The sequence below is a fragment of the Mytilus trossulus genome, chromosome 10 (genome assembly GCF_036588685.1).
Source record: "Mytilus trossulus isolate FHL-02 chromosome 10, PNRI_Mtr1.1.1.hap1, whole genome shotgun sequence".
NCBI lineage: Eukaryota > Metazoa > Mollusca > Bivalvia > Mytilida > Mytilidae > Mytilus > Mytilus trossulus.
In genome coordinates, this window is record NC_086382.1 from 13,490,722 (window position 1) to 13,510,220 (window position 19,499).

The 19,499-nt window shown below is 34.1% G+C and overlaps 8 non-coding genes across 8 annotated transcripts; all 8 read right to left on the reverse strand.

The window, feature by feature from the left end:
- Positions 1 to 506: 506 nt before the first annotated feature.
- On the reverse strand, positions 507 to 579 carry Trnaf-gaa (transfer RNA phenylalanine (anticodon GAA)). Its single transcript has one exon. It is a non-coding gene; the product is annotated as a tRNA-Phe (tRNA).
- Positions 580 to 3,670: 3,091 nt separating this feature from the next.
- Trnaf-gaa (transfer RNA phenylalanine (anticodon GAA)) lies at positions 3,671 to 3,743 on the reverse strand. Its single transcript has one exon. It is a non-coding gene; the product is annotated as a tRNA-Phe (tRNA).
- Positions 3,744 to 6,836: 3,093 nt separating this feature from the next.
- Trnaf-gaa (transfer RNA phenylalanine (anticodon GAA)) lies at positions 6,837 to 6,909 on the reverse strand. Its single transcript has one exon. It is a non-coding gene; the product is annotated as a tRNA-Phe (tRNA).
- A 3,091-nt stretch (positions 6,910 to 10,000) lies between these two features.
- On the reverse strand, positions 10,001 to 10,073 carry Trnaf-gaa (transfer RNA phenylalanine (anticodon GAA)). The gene has a single exon. It is a non-coding gene; the product is annotated as a tRNA-Phe (tRNA).
- Positions 10,074 to 13,166: 3,093 nt separating this feature from the next.
- Trnaf-gaa (transfer RNA phenylalanine (anticodon GAA)) lies at positions 13,167 to 13,239 on the reverse strand. The gene has a single exon. It is a non-coding gene; the product is annotated as a tRNA-Phe (tRNA).
- Positions 13,240 to 16,330: 3,091 nt separating this feature from the next.
- Positions 16,331 to 16,403, reverse strand: Trnaf-gaa (transfer RNA phenylalanine (anticodon GAA)). Its single transcript has one exon. It is a non-coding gene; the product is annotated as a tRNA-Phe (tRNA).
- Positions 16,404 to 18,395: 1,992 nt separating this feature from the next.
- Trnaf-gaa (transfer RNA phenylalanine (anticodon GAA)) lies at positions 18,396 to 18,468 on the reverse strand. The gene has a single exon. It is a non-coding gene; the product is annotated as a tRNA-Phe (tRNA).
- Positions 18,469 to 19,088: 620 nt separating this feature from the next.
- On the reverse strand, positions 19,089 to 19,161 carry Trnaf-gaa (transfer RNA phenylalanine (anticodon GAA)). The gene has a single exon. It is a non-coding gene; the product is annotated as a tRNA-Phe (tRNA).
- Between the last annotated feature and the right edge of the window lie 338 nt (positions 19,162 to 19,499).

Consider the following 19,499-nt stretch of genomic DNA (forward strand, 5'->3'; position numbering starts at 1 on the left):
TTTCTGGTGTTGAAAATTGTATGGATGGCTGAGGAATAAATTTAGAAATAGTTATAGATACCAGTATAGTTTCAAACACGTGTTTGTTCTTAGAATATTTATCATTCATTTCTATGTGAAAAAGTCCGTGTATATTAACATTAAGATTTTAGCTTTAATAAAAGAAAGGGAAAACAAAAGACGTTTTCTTCTTCCAAGAAGAGAAGAAAACAGTTAGTCTTTCGTCGACGTTATCTGTCAACATCCGTGATTGACATGACATCATAAAGAATCATCGCCAACGTTACCAAGTTAGATTAACGAACAGCGGTTGATCATTATAAAGACATCACCGTTCAGCTGGTAAATGTGTGTTTTCTTCTCTCGTATCATGTGCACTGTTTCTGCAATCTGACATGCCATTAGTATAGTTACATCTAGTCATTCTATGGAGAAAAGTTTCTTTGGATTATCTTGCAAAAGTGGTGAGTAGCAAAAAATATCCTGCCAGCCGCCGGATTGTTCCGTGCCGGAACCCGGGATTGAACCGGGGGCCTTTAGATCTTCAGTCTAACGCTCTCCCAACTGAGCTATTCCGGCTGACATGGATTGTTCGGCAATTAGGTGCATTTATAGCAACTGAGCTGTTAGACCAATGATATAATTACATGAAACTGAAAGTGCATATGTGCATGTGCAAATTAAGAAAATTATTTTCTGGTGTTGAAAATTGTATGGATGGCTGAGGAATAAATTTAGAAATAGTTATAGATACCAGTATAGTTTCAAACACGTGTTTGTTCTTAGAATATTTATCATTCATTTCTATGTGAAAAAGTCCGTGTATATTAACATTAAGATTTTAGCTTTAATAAAAGAAAGGGAAAACAAAAGACGTTTTCTTCTTCCAAGAAGAGAAGAAAACAGTTAGTCTTTCGTCGACGTTATCTGTCAACATCCGTGATTGACTTGACATCATAAAGAATCATCGCCAACGTTACCAAGTTAGATTAACGAACAGCGGTTGATCATTATAAAGACATCACCGTTCAGCTGGTAAATGTGTGTTTTCTTCTCTCGTATCATGTGCACTGTTTCTGCAATCTGACATGCCATTAGTATAGTTACATCTAGTCATTCTATGGAGAAAAGTTTCTTTGGATTATCTTGCAAAAGTGGTGAGTAGCAAAAAATATCCTGCCAGCCGCCGGATTGTTCCGTGCCGGAACCCGGGATTGAACCGGGGGCCTTTAGATCTTCAGTCTAACGCTCTTTTTTTTTATATCTTTATTATATTCACAATTCATATATACAACATATCACAGTTTCAATTACACAAATATAAAAACATTTTCATTATTTATTGTCCTTTCTCTGAAAATGAATCATATTTGCAAAATTATCTATATTGCGTGAAATATTTTTCACGAACATAATTATCTGATTAATATCAACTTTCGTATACTCATCTATCATTTTCTATGGAAGAACATCATATCCCTATATTTATATTCAATCTCATTCTAATCTATCATTCAGCTCATACATTCAAATTATAAAAGCCTACACCGAATACAATGAAAAATTAAAGAGTTTTAGTGTTTGTACAGTACTGTATCATTGTCCTACATTTGACGAAAATTGATACAATCGAAATAAAAGATCGCAAAGGGCTGGTCTCCATTCCACCATGCAAATTAATTCAAAAGTATTAAATATTAAGTCAATTATCAGCAATAATAAGACAAGCAAACAAAATCACAATCCAATTATCATAATTCAGCAAAAACATTTTTTCCCATTTTCTCACAGAAACATACACACTCTCAATACAAAAACAAATTATAAAATACTTAAACAAATTTTACAGTTTTTTATTTCCACAAGCCACGTTTTCAATCTCCAGTATTCCTTGACGGACTGCATCAGTCATCAGTTGTGTTTGTCTAACATCTTTAAAATCCTCGGTTACAACTTTGTTCAATAACCGGTATTCTCGTTCCCCGCGATTGACAGTTTCAACACTTTTATGGCCTATATGATATAATATCAGAAGTCCTCTATGCGTTTTTCCAATCAATATGTCCATACCACTTCGGTTTTGTTTTAAAACAATTTTATATATAAATCTACTAGCTTGTACAGTTTTATTACGTTCTTTCAATTTATCACATGTTGACGGAGTAGATACACTATCACTATTAATCGTTTGACTAATTGTACACATTGATTCATCTACGGTGCATTTATTCTTTTCAATTCTCCCAACAGATACACTATGTTTATTTTTATTTACATTGTTTACACTTTCACTTGTTAAACAGGTTGGTGACATAGACAATTCATTACCTGTATCGATAGACAGTTCTATATTTGGATTCTCTATAATATCAATGTTACCTGTAGTAGCGGAGGCCAAAGACGGGTCATCTTCAAAATCCATTATATCTAAGGTATTTGTCGATACCTTTTCACTCGTTATTTGAATTATTTCAGATGGAAGATCTGAACAAATCACATTTGTATTATTCTCAATATTTACATTGTCATTGTTATATTCTTTCATTCGTTTCTTATTACGATTGACGGTAGAATTTGATTTTCTTTTACTCTTAGTACTATCTTCATTTGTGAAAACTATAGAAACACGGGCTCTGTCATTCTCACCGTGAACAGTAAATGTGATATTACGAAATTGTTCGCATGCATTTTCTATAGTACTCATCAGTAGAGCTGGAAGTCTCTCCATTATAATTATAATTAAAAACAGTTATACAATTCACCCTCGGGTAGCCTCTTTCAATCCAACAATATTTACAACATTTCAAACAGTTAATAAAGACGGGTTTTTCAATATCAATGAAAAGAACTTACTTCTAAAACAAGTTAGAATGTTAATAATCCATATTTTAGCTTGGTAATCCGAGCAATAACTTATAATAGAGTATAATTTTCACAGTACTCAAAAACAACGTCCTGTCATATAAAGGTCCACTCGACTTTTTAACCCGGGATTGAACCGGGGGCCTTTAGATCTTCAGTCTAACGCTCCCCAACTGAGCTATTCCGGCTGACATGGATTGTTCGGCAATTAGGTGCATTTATAGCAACTGAGCTGTTAGACCAATGATATAATTACATGAAACTGAAAGTGCATATGTGCATGTGCAAATTAAGAAAATTATTTTCTGGTGTTGAAAATTGTATGGATGGCTGAGGAATAAATTTAGAAATAGTTATAGATACCAGTATAGTTTCAAACACGTGTTTGTTCTTAGAATATTTATCATTCATTTCTATGTGAAAAAGTCCGTGTATATTAACATTAAGATTTTAGCTTTAATAAAAGAAAGGGAAAACAAAAGACGTTTTCTTCTTCCAAGAAGAGAAGAAAACAGTTAGTCTTTCGTCGACGTTATCTGTCAACATCCGTGATTGACTTGACATCATAAAGAATCATCGCCAACGTTACCAAGTTAGATTAACGAACAGCGGTTGATCATTATAAAGACATCACCGTTCAGCTGGTAAATGTGTGTTTTCTTCTCTCGTATCATGTGCACTGTTTCTGCAATCTGACATGCCATTAGTATAGTTACACCTAGTCATTCTATGGAGAAAAGTTTCTTTGGATTATCTTGCAAAAGTGGTGAGTAGCAAAAAATATCCTGCCAGCCGCCGGATTGTTCCGTGCCGGAACCCGGGATTGAACCGGGGGCCTTTAGATCTTCAGTCTAACGCTCTCCCAACTGAGCTATTCCGGCTGACATGGATTGTTCGGCAATTAGGTGCATTTATAGCAACTGAGCTGTTAGACCAATGATATAATTACATGAAACTGAAAGTGCATATGTGCATGTGCAAATTAAGAAAATTATTTTCTGGTGTTGAAAATTGTATGGATGGCTGAGGAATAAATTTAGAAATAGTTATAGATACCAGTATAGTTTCAAACACGTGTTTGTTCTTAGAATATTTATCATTCATTTCTATGTGAAAAAGTCCGTGTATATTAACATTAAGATTTTAGCTTTAATAAAAGAAAGGGAAAACAAAAGACGTTTTCTTCTTCCAAGAAGAGAAGAAAACAGTTAGTCTTTCGTCGACGTTATCTGTCAACATCCGTGATTGACTTGACATCATAAAGAATCATCGCCAACGTTACCAAGTAAGATTAACGAACAGCGGTTGATCATTATAAAGACATCACCGTTCAGCTGGTAAATGTGTGTTTTCTTCTCTCGTATCATGTGCACTGTTTCTGCAATCTGACATGCCATTAGTATAGTTACATCTAGTCATTCTATGGAGAAAAGTTTCTTTGGATTATCTTGCAAAAGTGGTGAGTAGCAAAAAATATCCTGCCAGCCGCCGGATTGTTCCGTGCCGGAACCCGGGATTGAACCGGGGGCCTTTAGATCTTCAGTCTAACGCTCTTTTTTTTTTTTATCTTTATTATATTCACAATTCATATATACAACATATCACAGTTTCAATTACACAAATATAAAAACATTTTCATTATTTATTGTACTTTCTCTGAAAATGAATCATATTTGCAAAATTATCTATATTGCGTGAAATATTTTTCACGAACATAATTATCTGATTAATATCAACTTTCGTATACTCATCTATCATTTTCTATGGAAGAACATCATATCCCTATATTTATATTCAATCTCATTCTAATCTATCATTCAGCTCATACATTCAAATTATAAAAGCCTACACCGAATACAATGAAAAATTAAAGAGTTTTAGTGTTTGTACAGTACTGTATCATTGTCCTACATTTGACGAAAATTGATACAATCGAAATAAAAGATCGCAAAGGGCTGGTCTCCATTCCACCATGCAAATTAATTCAAAAGTATTAAATATTAAGTCAATTATCAGCAATAATAAGACAAGCAAACAAAATCACAATCCAATTATCATAATTCAGCAAAAACATTTTTTCCCATTTTCTCACAGAAACATACACACTCTCAATACAAAAACAAATTATAAAATACTTAAACAAATTTTACAGTTTTTTATTTCCACAAGCCACGTTTTCAATCTCCAGTATTCCTTGACGGACTGCATCAGTCATCAGTTGTGTTTGTCTAACATCTTTAAAATCCTCGGTTACAACTTTGTTCAATAACCGGTATTCTCGTTCCCCGCGATTGACAGTTTCAACACTTTTATGGCCTATATGATATAATATCAGAAGTCCTCTATGCGTTTTTCCAATCAATATGTCCATACCACTTCGGTTTTGTTTTAAAACAATTTTATATATAAATCTACTAGCTTGTACAGTTTTATTACGTTCTTTCAATTTATCACATGTTGACGGAGTAGATACACTATCACTATTAATCGTTTGACTAATTGTACACATTGATTCATCTACGGTGCATTTATTCTTTTCAATTCTCCCAACAGATACACTATGTTTATTTTTATTTACATTGTTTACACTTTCACTTGTTAAACAGGTTGGTGACATAGACAATTCATTACCTGTATCGATAGACAGTTCTATATTTGGATTCTCTATAATATCAATGTTACCTGTAGTAGCGGAGGCCAAAGACGGGTCATCTTCAAAATCCATTATATCTAAGGTATTTGTCGATACCTTTTCACTCGTTATTTGAATTATTTCAGATGGAAGATCTGAACAAATCACATTTGTATTATTCTCAATATTTACATTGTCATTGTTATATTCTTTCATTCGTTTCTTATTACGATTGACGGTAGAATTTGATTTTCTTTTACTCTTAGTACTATCTTCATTTGTGAAAACTATAGAAACACGGGCTCTGTCATTCTCACCGTGAACAGTAAATGTGATATTACGAAATTGTTCGCATGCATTTTCTATAGTACTCATCAGTAGAGCTGGAAGTCTCTCCATTATAATTATAATTAAAAACAGTTATACAATTCACCCTCGGGTAGCCTCTTTCAATCCAACAATATTTACAACATTTCAAACAGTTAATAAAGACGGGTTTTTCAATATCAATGAAAAGAACTTACTTCTAAAACAAGTTAGAATGTTAATAATCCATATTTTAGCTTGGTAATCCGAGCAATAACTTATAATAGAGTATAATTTTCACAGTACTCAAAAACAACGTCCTGTCATATAAAGGTCCACTCGACTTTTTAACCCGGGATTGAACCGGGGGCCTTTAGATCTTCAGTCTAACGCTCTCCCAACTGAGCTATTCCGGCTGACATGGATTGTTCGGCAATTAGGTGCATTTATAGCAACTGAGCTGTTAGACCAATGATATAATTACATGAAACTGAAAGTGCATATGTGCATGTGCAAATTAAGAAAATTATTTTCTGGTGTTGAAAATTGTATGGATGGCTGAGGAATAAATTTAGAAATAGTTATAGATACCAGTATAGTTTCAAACACGTGTTTGTTCTTAGAATATTTATCATTCATTTCTATGTGAAAAAGTCCGTGTATATTAACATTAAGATTTTAGCTTTAATAAAAGAAAGGGAAAACAAAAGACGTTTTCTTCTTCCAAGAAGAGAAGAAAACAGTTAGTCTTTCGTCGACGTTATCTGTCAACATCCGTGATTGACTTGACATCATAAAGAATCATCGCCAACGTTACCAAGTTAGATTAACGAACAGCGGTTGATCATTATAAAGACATCACCGTTCAGCTGGTAAATGTGTGTTTTCTTCTCTCGTATCATGTGCACTGTTTCTGCAATCTGACATGCCATTAGTATAGTTACACCTAGTCATTCTATGGAGAAAAGTTTCTTTGGATTATCTTGCAAAAGTGGTGAGTAGCAAAAAATATCCTGCCAGCCGCCGGATTGTTCCGTGCCGGAACCCGGGATTGAACCGGGGGCCTTTAGATCTTCAGTCTAACGCTCTCCCAACTGAGCTATTCCGGCTGACATGGATTGTTCGGCAATTAGGTGCATTTATAGCAACTGAGCTGTTAGACCAATGATATAATTACTTGAAACTGAAAGTGCATATGTGCATGTGCAAATTAAGAAAATTATTTTCTGGTGTTGAAAATTGTATGGATGGCTGAGGAATAAATTTAGAAATAGTTATAGATACCAGTATAGTTTCAAACACGTGTTTGTTCTTAGAATATTTATCATTCATTTCTATGTGAAAAAGTCCGTGTATATTAACATTAAGATTTTAGCTTTAATAAAAGAAAGGGAAAACAAAAGACGTTTTCTTCTTCCAAGAAGAGAAGAAAACAGTTAGTCTTTCGTCGACGTTATCTGTCAACATCCGTGATTGACTTGACATCATAAAGAATCATCGCCAACGTTACCAAGTTAGATTAACGAACAGCGGTTGATCATTATAAAGACATCACCGTTCAGCTGGTAAATGTGTGTTTTCTTCTCTCGTATCATGTGCACTGTTTCTGCAATCTGACATGCCATTAGTATAGTTACATCTAGTCATTCTATGGAGAAAAGTTTCTTTGGATTATCTTGCAAAAGTGGTGAGTAGCAAAAAATATCCTGCCAGCCGCCGGATTGTTCCGTGCCGGAACCCGGGATTGAACCGGGGGCCTTTAGATCTTCAGTCTAACGCTCTTTTTTTTTTATCTTTATTATATTCACAATTCATATATACAACATATCACAGTTTCAATTACACAAATATAAAAACATTTTCATTATTTATTGTCCTTTCTCTGAAAATGAATCATATTTGCAAAATTATCTATATTGCGTGAAATATTTTTCACGAACATAATTATCTGATTAATATCAACTTTCGTATACTCATCTATCATTTTCTATGGAAGAACATCATATCCCTATATTTATATTCAATCTCATTCTAATCTATCATTCAGCTCATACATTCAAATTATAAAAGCCTACACCGAATACAATGAAAAATTAAAGAGTTTTAGTGTTTGTACAGTACTGTATCATTGTCCTACATTTGACGAAAATTGATACAATCGAAATAAAAGATCGCAAAGGGCTGGTCTCCATTCCACCATGCAAATTAATTCAAAAGTATTAAATATTAAGTCAATTATCAGCAATAATAAGACAAGCAAACAAAATCACAATCCAATTATCATAATTCAGCAAAAACATTTTTTCCCATTTTCTCACAGAAACATACACACTCTCAATACAAAAACAAATTATAAAATACTTAAACAAATTTTACAGTTTTTTATTTCCACAAGCCACGTTTTCAATCTCCAGTATTCCTTGACGGACTGCATCAGTCATCAGTTGTGTTTGTCTAACATCTTTAAAATCCTCGGTTACAACTTTGTTCAATAACCGGTATTCTCGTTCCCCGCGATTGACAGTTTCAACACTTTTATGGCCTATATGATATAATATCAGAAGTCCTCTATGCGTTTTTCCAATCAATATGTCCATACCACTTCGGTTTTGTTTTAAAACAATTTTATATATAAATCTACTAGCTTGTACAGTTTTATTACGTTCTTTCAATTTATCACATGTTGACGGAGTAGATACACTATCACTATTAATCGTTTGACTAATTGTACACATTGATTCATCTACGGTGCATTTATTCTTTTCAATTCTCCCAACAGATACACTATGTTTATTTTTATTTACATTGTTTACACTTTCACTTGTTAAACAGGTTGGTGACATAGACAATTCATTACCTGTATCGATAGACAGTTCTATATTTGGATTCTCTATAATATCAATGTTACCTGTAGTAGCGGAGGCCAAAGACGGGTCATCTTCAAAATCCATTATATCTAAGGTATTTGTCGATACCTTTTCACTCGTTATTTGAATTATTTCAGATGGAAGATCTGAACAAATCACATTTGTATTATTCTCAATATTTACATTGTCATTGTTATATTCTTTCATTCGTTTCTTATTACGATTGACGGTAGAATTTGATTTTCTTTTACTCTTAGTACTATCTTCATTTGTGAAAACTATAGAAACACGGGCTCTGTCATTCTCACCGTGAACAGTAAATGTGATATTACGAAATTGTTCGCATGCATTTTCTATAGTACTCATCAGTAGAGCTGGAAGTCTCTCCATTATAATTATAATTAAAAACAGTTATACAATTCACCCTCGGGTAGCCTCTTTCAATCCAACAATATTTACAACATTTCAAACAGTTAATAAAGACGGGTTTTTCAATATCAATGAAAAGAACTTACTTCTAAAACAAGTTAGAATGTTAATAATCCATATTTTAGCTTGGTAATCCGAGCAATAACTTATAATAGAGTATAATTTTCACAGTACTCAAAAACAACGTCCTGTCATATAAAGGTCCACTCGACTTTTTAACCCGGGATTGAACCGGGGGCCTTTAGATCTTCAGTCTAACGCTCTCCCAACTGAGCTATTCCGGCTGACATGGATTGTTCGGCAATTAGGTGCATTTATAGCAACTGAGCTGTTAGACCAATGATATAATTACATGAAACTGAAAGTGCATATGTGCATGTGCAAATTAAGAAAATTATTTTCTGGTGTTGAAAATTGTATGGATGGCTGAGGAATAAATTTAGAAATAGTTATAGATACCAGTATAGTTTCAAACACGTGTTTGTTCTTAGAATATTTATCATTCATTTCTATGTGAAAAAGTCCGTGTATATTAACATTAAGATTTTAGCTTTAATAAAAGAAAGGGAAAACAAAAGACGTTTTCTTCTTCCAAGAAGAGAAGAAAACAGTTAGTCTTTCGTCGACGTTATCTGTCAACATCCGTGATTGACTTGACATCATAAAGAATCATCGCCAACGTTACCAAGTTAGATTAACGAACAGCGGTTGATCATTATAAAGACATCACCGTTCAGCTGGTAAATGTGTGTTTTCTTCTCTCGTATCATGTGCACTGTTTCTGCAATCTGACATGCCATTAGTATAGTTACACCTAGTCATTCTATGGAGAAAAGTTTCTTTGGATTATCTTGCAAAAGTGGTGAGTAGCAAAAAATATCCTGCCAGCCGCCGGATTGTTCCGTGCCGGAACCCGGGATTGAACCGGGGGCCTTTAGATCTTCAGTCTAACGCTCTCCCAACTGAGCTATTCCGGCTGACATGGATTGTTCGGCAATTAGGTGCATTTATAGCAACTGAGCTGTTAGACCAATGATATAATTACATGAAACTGAAAGTGCATATGTGCATGTGCAAATTAAGAAAATTATTTTCTGGTGTTGAAAATTGTATGGATTGCTGAGGAATAAATTTAGAAATAGTTATAGATACCAGTATAGTTTCAAACACGTGTTTGTTCTTAGAATATTTATCATTCATTTCTATGTGAAAAAGTCCGTGTATATTAACATTAAGATTTTAGCTTTAATAAAAGAAAGGGAAAACAAAAGACGTTTTCTTCTTCCAAGAAGAGAAGAAAACAGTTAGTCTTTCGTCGACGTTATCTGTCAACATCCGTGATTGACTTGACATCATAAAGAATCATCGCCAACGTTACCAAGTTAGATTAACGAACAGCGGTTGATCATTATAAAGACATCACCGTTCAGCTGGTAAATGTGTGTTTTCTTCTCTCGTATCATGTGCACTGTTTCTGCAATCTGACATGCCATTAGTATAGTTACATCTAGTCATTCTATGGAGAAAAGTTTCTTTGGATTATCTTGCAAAAGTGGTGAGTAGCAAAAAATATCCTGCCAGCCGCCGGATTGTTCCGTGCCGGAACCCGGGATTGAACCGGGGGCCTTTAGATCTTCAGTCTAACGCTCTTTTTTTTTTTTATCTTTATTATATTCACAATTCATATATACAACATATCACAGTTTCAATTACACAAATATAAAAACATTTTCATTATTTATTGTCCTTTCTCTGAAAATGAATCATATTTGCAAAATTATCTATATTGCGTGAAATATTTTTCACGAACATAATTATCTGATTAATATCAACTTTCGTATACTCATCTATCATTTTCTATGGAAGAACATCATATCCCTATATTTATATTCAATCTCATTCTAATCTATCATTCAGCTCATACATTCAAATTATAAAAGCCTACACCGAATACAATGAAAAATTAAAGAGTTTTAGTGTTTGTACAGTACTGTATCATTGTCCTACATTTGACGAAAATTGATACAATCGAAATAAAAGATCGCAAAGGGCTGGTCTCCATTCCACCATGCAAATTAATTCAAAAGTATTAAATATTAAGTCAATTATCAGCAATAATAAGACAAGCAAACAAAATCACAATCCAATTATCATAATTCAGCAAAAACATTTTTTCCCATTTTCTCACAGAAACATACACACTCTCAATACAAAAACAAATTATAAAATACTTAAACAAATTTTACAGTTTTTTATTTCCACAAGCCACGTTTTCAATCTCCAGTATTCCTTGACGGACTGCATCAGTCATCAGTTGTGTTTGTCTAACATCTTTAAAATCCTCGGTTACAACTTTGTTCAATAACCGGTATTCTCGTTCCCCGCGATTGACAGTTTCAACACTTTTATGGCCTATATGATATAATATCAGAAGTCCTCTATGCGTTTTTCCAATCAATATGTCCATACCACTTCGGTTTTGTTTTAAAACAATTTTATATATAAATCTACTAGCTTGTACAGTTTTATTACGTTCTTTCAATTTATCACATGTTGACGGAGTAGATACACTATCACTATTAATCGTTTGACTAATTGTACACATTGATTCATCTACGGTGCATTTATTCTTTTCAATTCTCCCAACAGATACACTATGTTTATTTTTATTTACATTGTTTACACTTTCACTTGTTAAACAGGTTGGTGACATAGACAATTCATTACCTGTATCGATAGACAGTTCTATATTTGGATTCTCTATAATATCAATGTTACCTGTAGTAGCGGAGGCCAAAGACGGGTCATCTTCAAAATCCATTATATCTAAGGTATTTGTCGATACCTTTTCACTCGTTATTTGAATTATTTCAGATGGAAGATCTGAACAAATCACATTTGTATTATTCTCAATATTTACATTGTCATTGTTATATTCTTTCATTCGTTTCTTATTACGATTGACGGTAGAATTTGATTTTCTTTTACTCTTAGTACTATCTTCATTTGTGAAAACTATAGAAACACGGGCTCTGTCATTCTCACCGTGAACAGTAAATGTGATATTACGAAATTGTTCGCATGCATTTTCTATAGTACTCATCAGTAGAGCTGGAAGTCTCTCCATTATAATTATAATTAAAAACAGTTATACAATTCACCCTCGGGTAGCCTCTTTCAATCCAACAATATTTACAACATTTCAAACAGTTAATAAAGACGGGTTTTTCAATATCAATGAAAAGAACTTACTTCTAAAACAAGTTAGAATGTTAATAATCCATATTTTAGCTTGGTAATCCGAGCAATAACTTATAATAGAGTATAATTTTCACAGTACTCAAAAACAACGTCCTGTCATATAAAGGTCCACTCGACTTTTTAACCCGGGATTGAACCGGGGGCCTTTAGATCTTCAGTCTAACGCTCTCCCAACTGAGCTATTCCGGCTGACATGGATTGTTCGGCAATTAGGTGCATTTATAGCAACTGAGCTGTTAGACCAATGATATAATTACATGAAACTGAAAGTGCATATGTGCATGTGCAAATTAAGAAAATTATTTTCTGGTGTTGAAAATTGTATGGATGGCTGAGGAATAAATTTAGAAATAGTTATAGATACCAGTATAGTTTCAAACACGTGTTTGTTCTTAGAATATTTATCATTCATTTCTATGTGAAAAAGTCCGTGTATATTAACATTAAGATTTTAGCTTTAATAAAAGAAAGGGAAAACAAAAGACGTTTTCTTCTTCCAAGAAGAGAAGAAAACAGTTAGTCTTTCGTCGACGTTATCTGTCAACATCCGTGATTGACTTGACATCATAAAGAATCATCGCCAACGTTACCAAGTTAGATTAACGAACAGCGGTTGATCATTATAAAGACATCACCGTTCAGCTGGTAAATGTGTGTTTTCTTCTCTCGTATCATGTGCACTGTTTCTGCAATCTGACATGCCATTAGTATAGTTACACCTAGTCATTCTATGGAGAAAAGTTTCTTTGGATTATCTTGCAAAAGTGGTGAGTAGCAAAAAATATCCTGCCAGCCGCCGGATTGTTCCGTGCCGGAACCCGGGATTGAACCGGGGGCCTTTAGATCTTCAGTCTAACGCTCTCCCAACTGAGCTATTCCGGCTGACATGGATTGTTCGGCAATTAGGTGCATTTATAGCAACTGAGCTGTTAGACCAATGATATAATTACATGAAACTGAAAGTGCATATGTGCATGTGCAAATTAAGAAAATTATTTTCTGGTGTTGAAAATTGTATGGATGGCTGAGGAATAAATTTAGAAATAGTTATAGATACCAGTATAGTTTCAAACACGTGTTTGTTCTTAGAATATTTATCATTCATTTCTATGTGAAAAAGTCCGTGTATATTAACATTAAGATTTTAGCTTTAATAAAAGAAAGGGAAAACAAAAGACGTTTTCTTCTTCCAAGAAGAGAAGAAAACAGTTAGTCTTTCGTCGACGTTATCTGTCAACATCCGTGATTGACTTGACATCATAAAGAATCATCGCCAACGTTACCAAGTTAGATTAACGAACAGCGGTTGATCATTATAAAGACATCACCGTTCAGCTGGTAAATGTGTGTTTTCTTCTCTCGTATCATGTGCACTGTTTCTGCAATCTGACATGCCATTAGTATAGTTACATCTAGTCATTCTATGGAGAAAAGTTTCTTTGGATTATCTTGCAAAAGTGGTGAGTAGCAAAAAATATCCTGCCAGCCGCCGGATTGTTCCGTGCCGGAACCCGGGATTGAACCGGGGGCCTTTAGATCTTCAGTCTAACGCTCTTTTTTTTTTATCTTTATTATATTCACAATTCATATATACAACATATCACAGTTTCAATTACACAAATATAAAAACATTTTCATTATTTATTGTCCTTTCTCTGAAAATGAATCATATTTGCAAAATTATCTATATTGCGTGAAATATTTTTCACGAACATAATTATCTGATTAATATCAACTTTCGTATACTCATCTATCATTTTCTATGGAAGAACATCATATCCCTATATTTATATTCAATCTCATTCTAATCTATCATTCAGCTCATACATTCAAATTATAAAAGCCTACACCGAATACAATGAAAAATTAAAGAGTTTTAGTGTTTGTACAGTACTGTATCATTGTCCTACATTTGACGAAAATTGATACAATCGAAATAAAAGATCGCAAAGGGCTGGTCTCCATTCCACCATGCAAATTAATTCAAAAGTATTAAATATTAAGTCAATTATCAGCAATAATAAGACAAGCAAACAAAATCACAATCCAATTATCATAATTCAGCAAAAACATTTTTTCCCATTTTCTCACAGAAACATACACACTCTCAATACAAAAACAAATTATAAAATACTTAAACAAATTTTACAGTTTTTTATTTCCACAAGCCACGTTTTCAATCTCCAGTATTCCTTGACGGACTGCATCAGTCATCAGTTGTGTTTGTCTAACATCTTTAAAATCCTCGGTTACAACTTTGTTCAATAACCGGTATTCTCGTTCCCCGCGATTGACAGTTTCAACACTTTTATGGCCTATATGATATAATATCAGAAGTCCTCTATGCGTTTTTCCAATCAATATGTCCATACCACTTCGGTTTTGTTTTAAAACAATTTTATATATAAATCTACTAGCTTGTACAGTTTTATTACGTTCTTTCAATTTATCACATGTTGACGGAGTAGATACACTATCACTATTAATCGTTTGACTAATTGTACACATTGATTCATCTACGGTGCATTTATTCTTTTCAATTCTCCCAACAGATACACTATGTTTATTTTTATTTACATTGTTTACACTTTCACTTGTTAAACAGGTTGGTGACATAGACAATTCATTACCTGTATCGATAGACAGTTCTATATTTGGATTCTCTATAATATCAATGTTACCTGTAGTAGCGGAGGCCAAAGACGGGTCATCTTCAAAATCCATTATATCTAAGGTATTTGTCGATACCTTTTCACTCGTTATTTGAATTATTTCAGATGGAAGATCTGAACAAATCACATTTGTATTATTCTCAATATTTACATTGTCATTGTTATATTCTTTCATTCGTTTCTTATTACGATTGACGGTAGAATTTGATTTTCTTTTACTCTTAGTACTATCTTCATTTGTGAAAACTATAGAAACACGGGCTCTGTCATTCTCACCGTGAACAGTAAATGTGATATTACGAAATTGTTCGCATGCATTTTCTATAGTACTCATCAGTAGAGCTGGAAGTCTCTCCATTATAATTATAATTAAAAACAGTTATACAATTCACCCTCGGGTAGCCTCTTTCAATCCAACAATATTTACAACATTTCAAACAGTTAATAAAGACGGGTTTTTCAATATCAATGAAAAGAACTTACTTCTAAAACAAGTTAGAATGTTAATAATCCATATTTTAGCTTGGTAATCCGAGCAATAACTTATAATAGAGTATAATTTTCACAGTACTCAAAAACAACGTCCTGTCATATAAAGGTCCACTCGACTTTTTAACCCGGGATTGAACCGGGGGCCTTTAGATCTTCAGTCTAACGCTCTCCCAACTGAGCTATTCCGGCTGACATGGATTGTTCGGCAATTAGGTGCATTTATAGCAACTGAGCTGTTAGACCAATGATATAATTACATGAAACTGAAAGTGCATATGTGCATGTGCAAATTAAGAAAATTATTTTCTGGTGTTGAAAATTGTATGGATGGCTGAGGAATAAATTTAGAAATAGTTATAGATACCAGTATAGTTTCAAACACGTGTTTGTTCTTAGAATATTTATCATTCATTTCTATGTGAAAAAGTCCGTGTATATTAACATTAAGATTTTAGCTTTAATAAAAGAAAGGGAAAACAAAAGACGTTTTCTTCTTCCAAGAAGAGAAGAAAACAGTTAGTCTTTCGTCGACGTTATCTGTCAACATCCGTGATTGACTTGACATCATAAAGAATCATCGCCAACGTTACCAAGTTAGATTAACGAACAGCGGTTGATCATTATAAAGACATCACCGTTCAGCTGGTAAATGTGTGTTTTCTTCTCTCGTATCATGTGCACTGTTTCTGCAATCTGACATGCCATTAGTATAGTTACACCTAGTCATTCTATGGAGAAAAGTTTCTTTGGATTATCTTGCAAAAGTGGTGAGTAGCAAAAAATATCCTGCCAGCCGCCGGATTGTTCCGTGCCGGAACCCGGGATTGAACCGGGGGCCTTTAGATCTTCAGTCTAACGCTCTCCCAACTGAGCTATTCCGGCTGACATGGATTGTTCGGCAATTAGGTGCATTTATAGCAACTGAGCTGTTAGACCAATGATATAATTACATGAAACTGAAAGTGCATATGTGCATGTGCAAATTAAGAAAATTATTTTCTGGTGTTGAAAATTGTATGGATGGCTGAGGAATAAATTTAGAAATAGTTATAGATACCAGTATAGTTTCAAACACGTGTTTGTTCTTAGAATATTTATCATTCATTTCTATGTGAAAAAGTCCGTGTATATTAACATTAAGATTTTAGCTTTAATAAAAGAAAGGGAAAACAAAAGACGTTTTCTTCTTCCAAGAAGAGAAGAAAACAGTTAGTCTTTCGTCGACGTTATCTGTCAACATCCGTGATTGACTTGACATCATAAAGAATCATCGCCAACGTTACCAAGTTAGATTAACGAACAGCGGTTGATCATTATAAAGACATCACCGTTCAGCTGGTAAATGTGTGTTTTCTTCTCTCGTATCATGTGCACTGTTTCTGCAATCTGACATGCCATTAGTATAGTTACACCTAGTCATTCTATGGAGAAAAGTTTCTTTGGATTATCTTGCAAAAGTGGTGAGTAGCAAAAAATATCCTGCCAGCCGCCGGATTGTTCCGTGCCGGAACCCGGGATTGAACCGGGTGCCTTTAGATCTTCAGTCTAACGCTCTCCCAACTGAGCTATTCCGGCTGACATGGATTGTTCGGCAATTAGGTGCATTTATAGCAACTGAGCTGTTAGACCAATGATATAATTACATGAAACGTGCATGTGCAAATTAAGAAAATTATTTTCTGGTGTTGAAAATTGTATGGATGGCTGAGGAATAAATTTAGAAATAGTTATAGATACCAGTATAGTTTCAAACACGTGTTTGTTCTTAGAATATTTATCATTCATTTCTATGTGAAAAAGTCCGTGTATATTAACATTAAGATTTTAGCTTTAATAAAAGAAAGGGAAAACAAAAGACGTTTTCTTCTTCCAAGAAGAGAAGAAAACAGTTAGTCTTTCGTCGACGTTATCTGTCAACATCCGTGATTGACTTGACATCATAAAGAATCATCGCCAACGTTACCAAGTTAGATTAACGAACAGCGGTTGATCATTATAAAGACATCACCGTTCAGCTGGTAAATGTGTGTTTTCTTCTCTCGTATCATGTGCACTGTTTCTGCAATCTGACATGCCATTAGTATAGTTACATCTAGTCATTCTATGGAGAAAAGTTTCTTTGGATTATCTTGCAAAAGTGGTGAGTAGCAAAAAATATCCTGCCAGCCGCCGGATTGTTCCGTGCCGGAACCCGGGATTGAACCGGGGGCCTTTAGATCTTCAGTCTAACGCTTTTCAACTGAGCTATTCCGGCTGACATGGATTGTTCGGCAATTAGGTGCATTTATAGCAACTGAGCTGTTAGACCAATGATATAATTACATGAAACTGAAAGTGCATATGTGCATGTGCAAATTAAGAAAATTATTTTCTGGTGTTGAAAATTGTATGGATGGCTGAGGAATAAATTTAGAAATAGTTATAGATACCAGTATAGTTTCAAACACGTGTTTGTTCTTAGAATATTTATCATTCATTTCTATGTGAAAAAGTCCGTGTATATTAACATTAAGATTTTAGCTTTAATAAAAGAAAGGGAAAACAAAAGACGTTTTCTTCTTCCAAGAAGAGAAGAAAACAGTTAGTCTTTCGTCGACGTTATCTGTCAACATCCGTGATTGACTTGACATCATAAAGAATCATCGCCAACGTTACCAAGTTAGATTAACGAACAGCGGTTGATCATTATAAAGACATCACCGTTCAGCTGGTAAATGTGTGTTTTCTTCTCTCGTATCATGTGCACTGTTTCTGCAATCTGACATGCCATTAGTATAGTTACATCTAGTCATTATATGGAGAAAAGTTTCTTTGGATTATCTTGCAAAAGTGGTGAGTAGCAAAAAATATCCTGCCAGCCGCCGGATTGTTCCGTGCCGGAACCCGGGATTGAACCGGGGGCCTTTAGATCTTCAGTCTAACGCTCTCCCAACTGAGCTATTCCGGCTGACATGGATTGTTCGGCAATGAGGTGCATTTATAGCAACTGAGCTGTTAGACCAATGATATAATTACATGAAACTGAAAGTGCATATGTGCATGTGCAAATTAAGAAAATTATTTTCTGGTGTTGAAAATTGTATGGATGGCTGAGGAATAAATTTAGAAATAGTTATAGATACCAGTATAGTTTCAAACACGTGTTTGTTCTTAGAATATTTATCATTCATTTCTATGTGAAAAAGTCCGTGTATATTAACATTAAGATTTTAGCTTTAATAAAAGAAAGGGAAAACAAAAGACGTTTTCTTCTTCCAAGAAGAGAAGAAAACAGTTAGTCTTTCGTCGACGTTATCTGTCAACATCCGTGATTGACTTGACATCATAAAGAATCATCGCCAACGTTACCAAGTTAGATTAACGAACAGCGGTTGATCATTATAAAGACATCACCGTTCAGCTGGTAAATGTGTGTTTTCTTCTCTCGTATCATGTGCACTGTTTCTGCAATCTGACATGCCATTAGTATAGTTACATCTAGTCATTCTATGGAGAAAAGTTTCTTTGGATTATCTTGCAAAAGTGGTGAGTAGCAAAAAATATCCTGCCAGCCGCCGGATTGTTCCGTGCCGGAACCCGGAATTGAACCGGGGGCCTTTAGATCTTCAGTCTAACGCTCTCCCAACTGAGCTATTCCGGCTGACATGGATTGTTCGGCAATTAGGTGCATTTATAGCAACTGAGCTGTTAGACCAATGATATAATTACATGAAACTGAAAGTGCATATGTGCATGTGCAAATTAAGAAAATTATTTTCTGGTGTTGAAAATTGTATGGATGGCTGAGGAATAAATTTAGAAATAGTTATAGATACCAGTATAGTTTCAAACACGTGTTTGTTCTTAGAATATTTATCATTCATTTCTATGTGAAAAAGTCCGTGTATATTAACATTAAGATTTTAGCTTTAATAAAAGAAAGGGAAAACAAAAGACGTTTTCTTCTTCCAAGAAGAGAAGAAAACAGTTAGTCTTTCG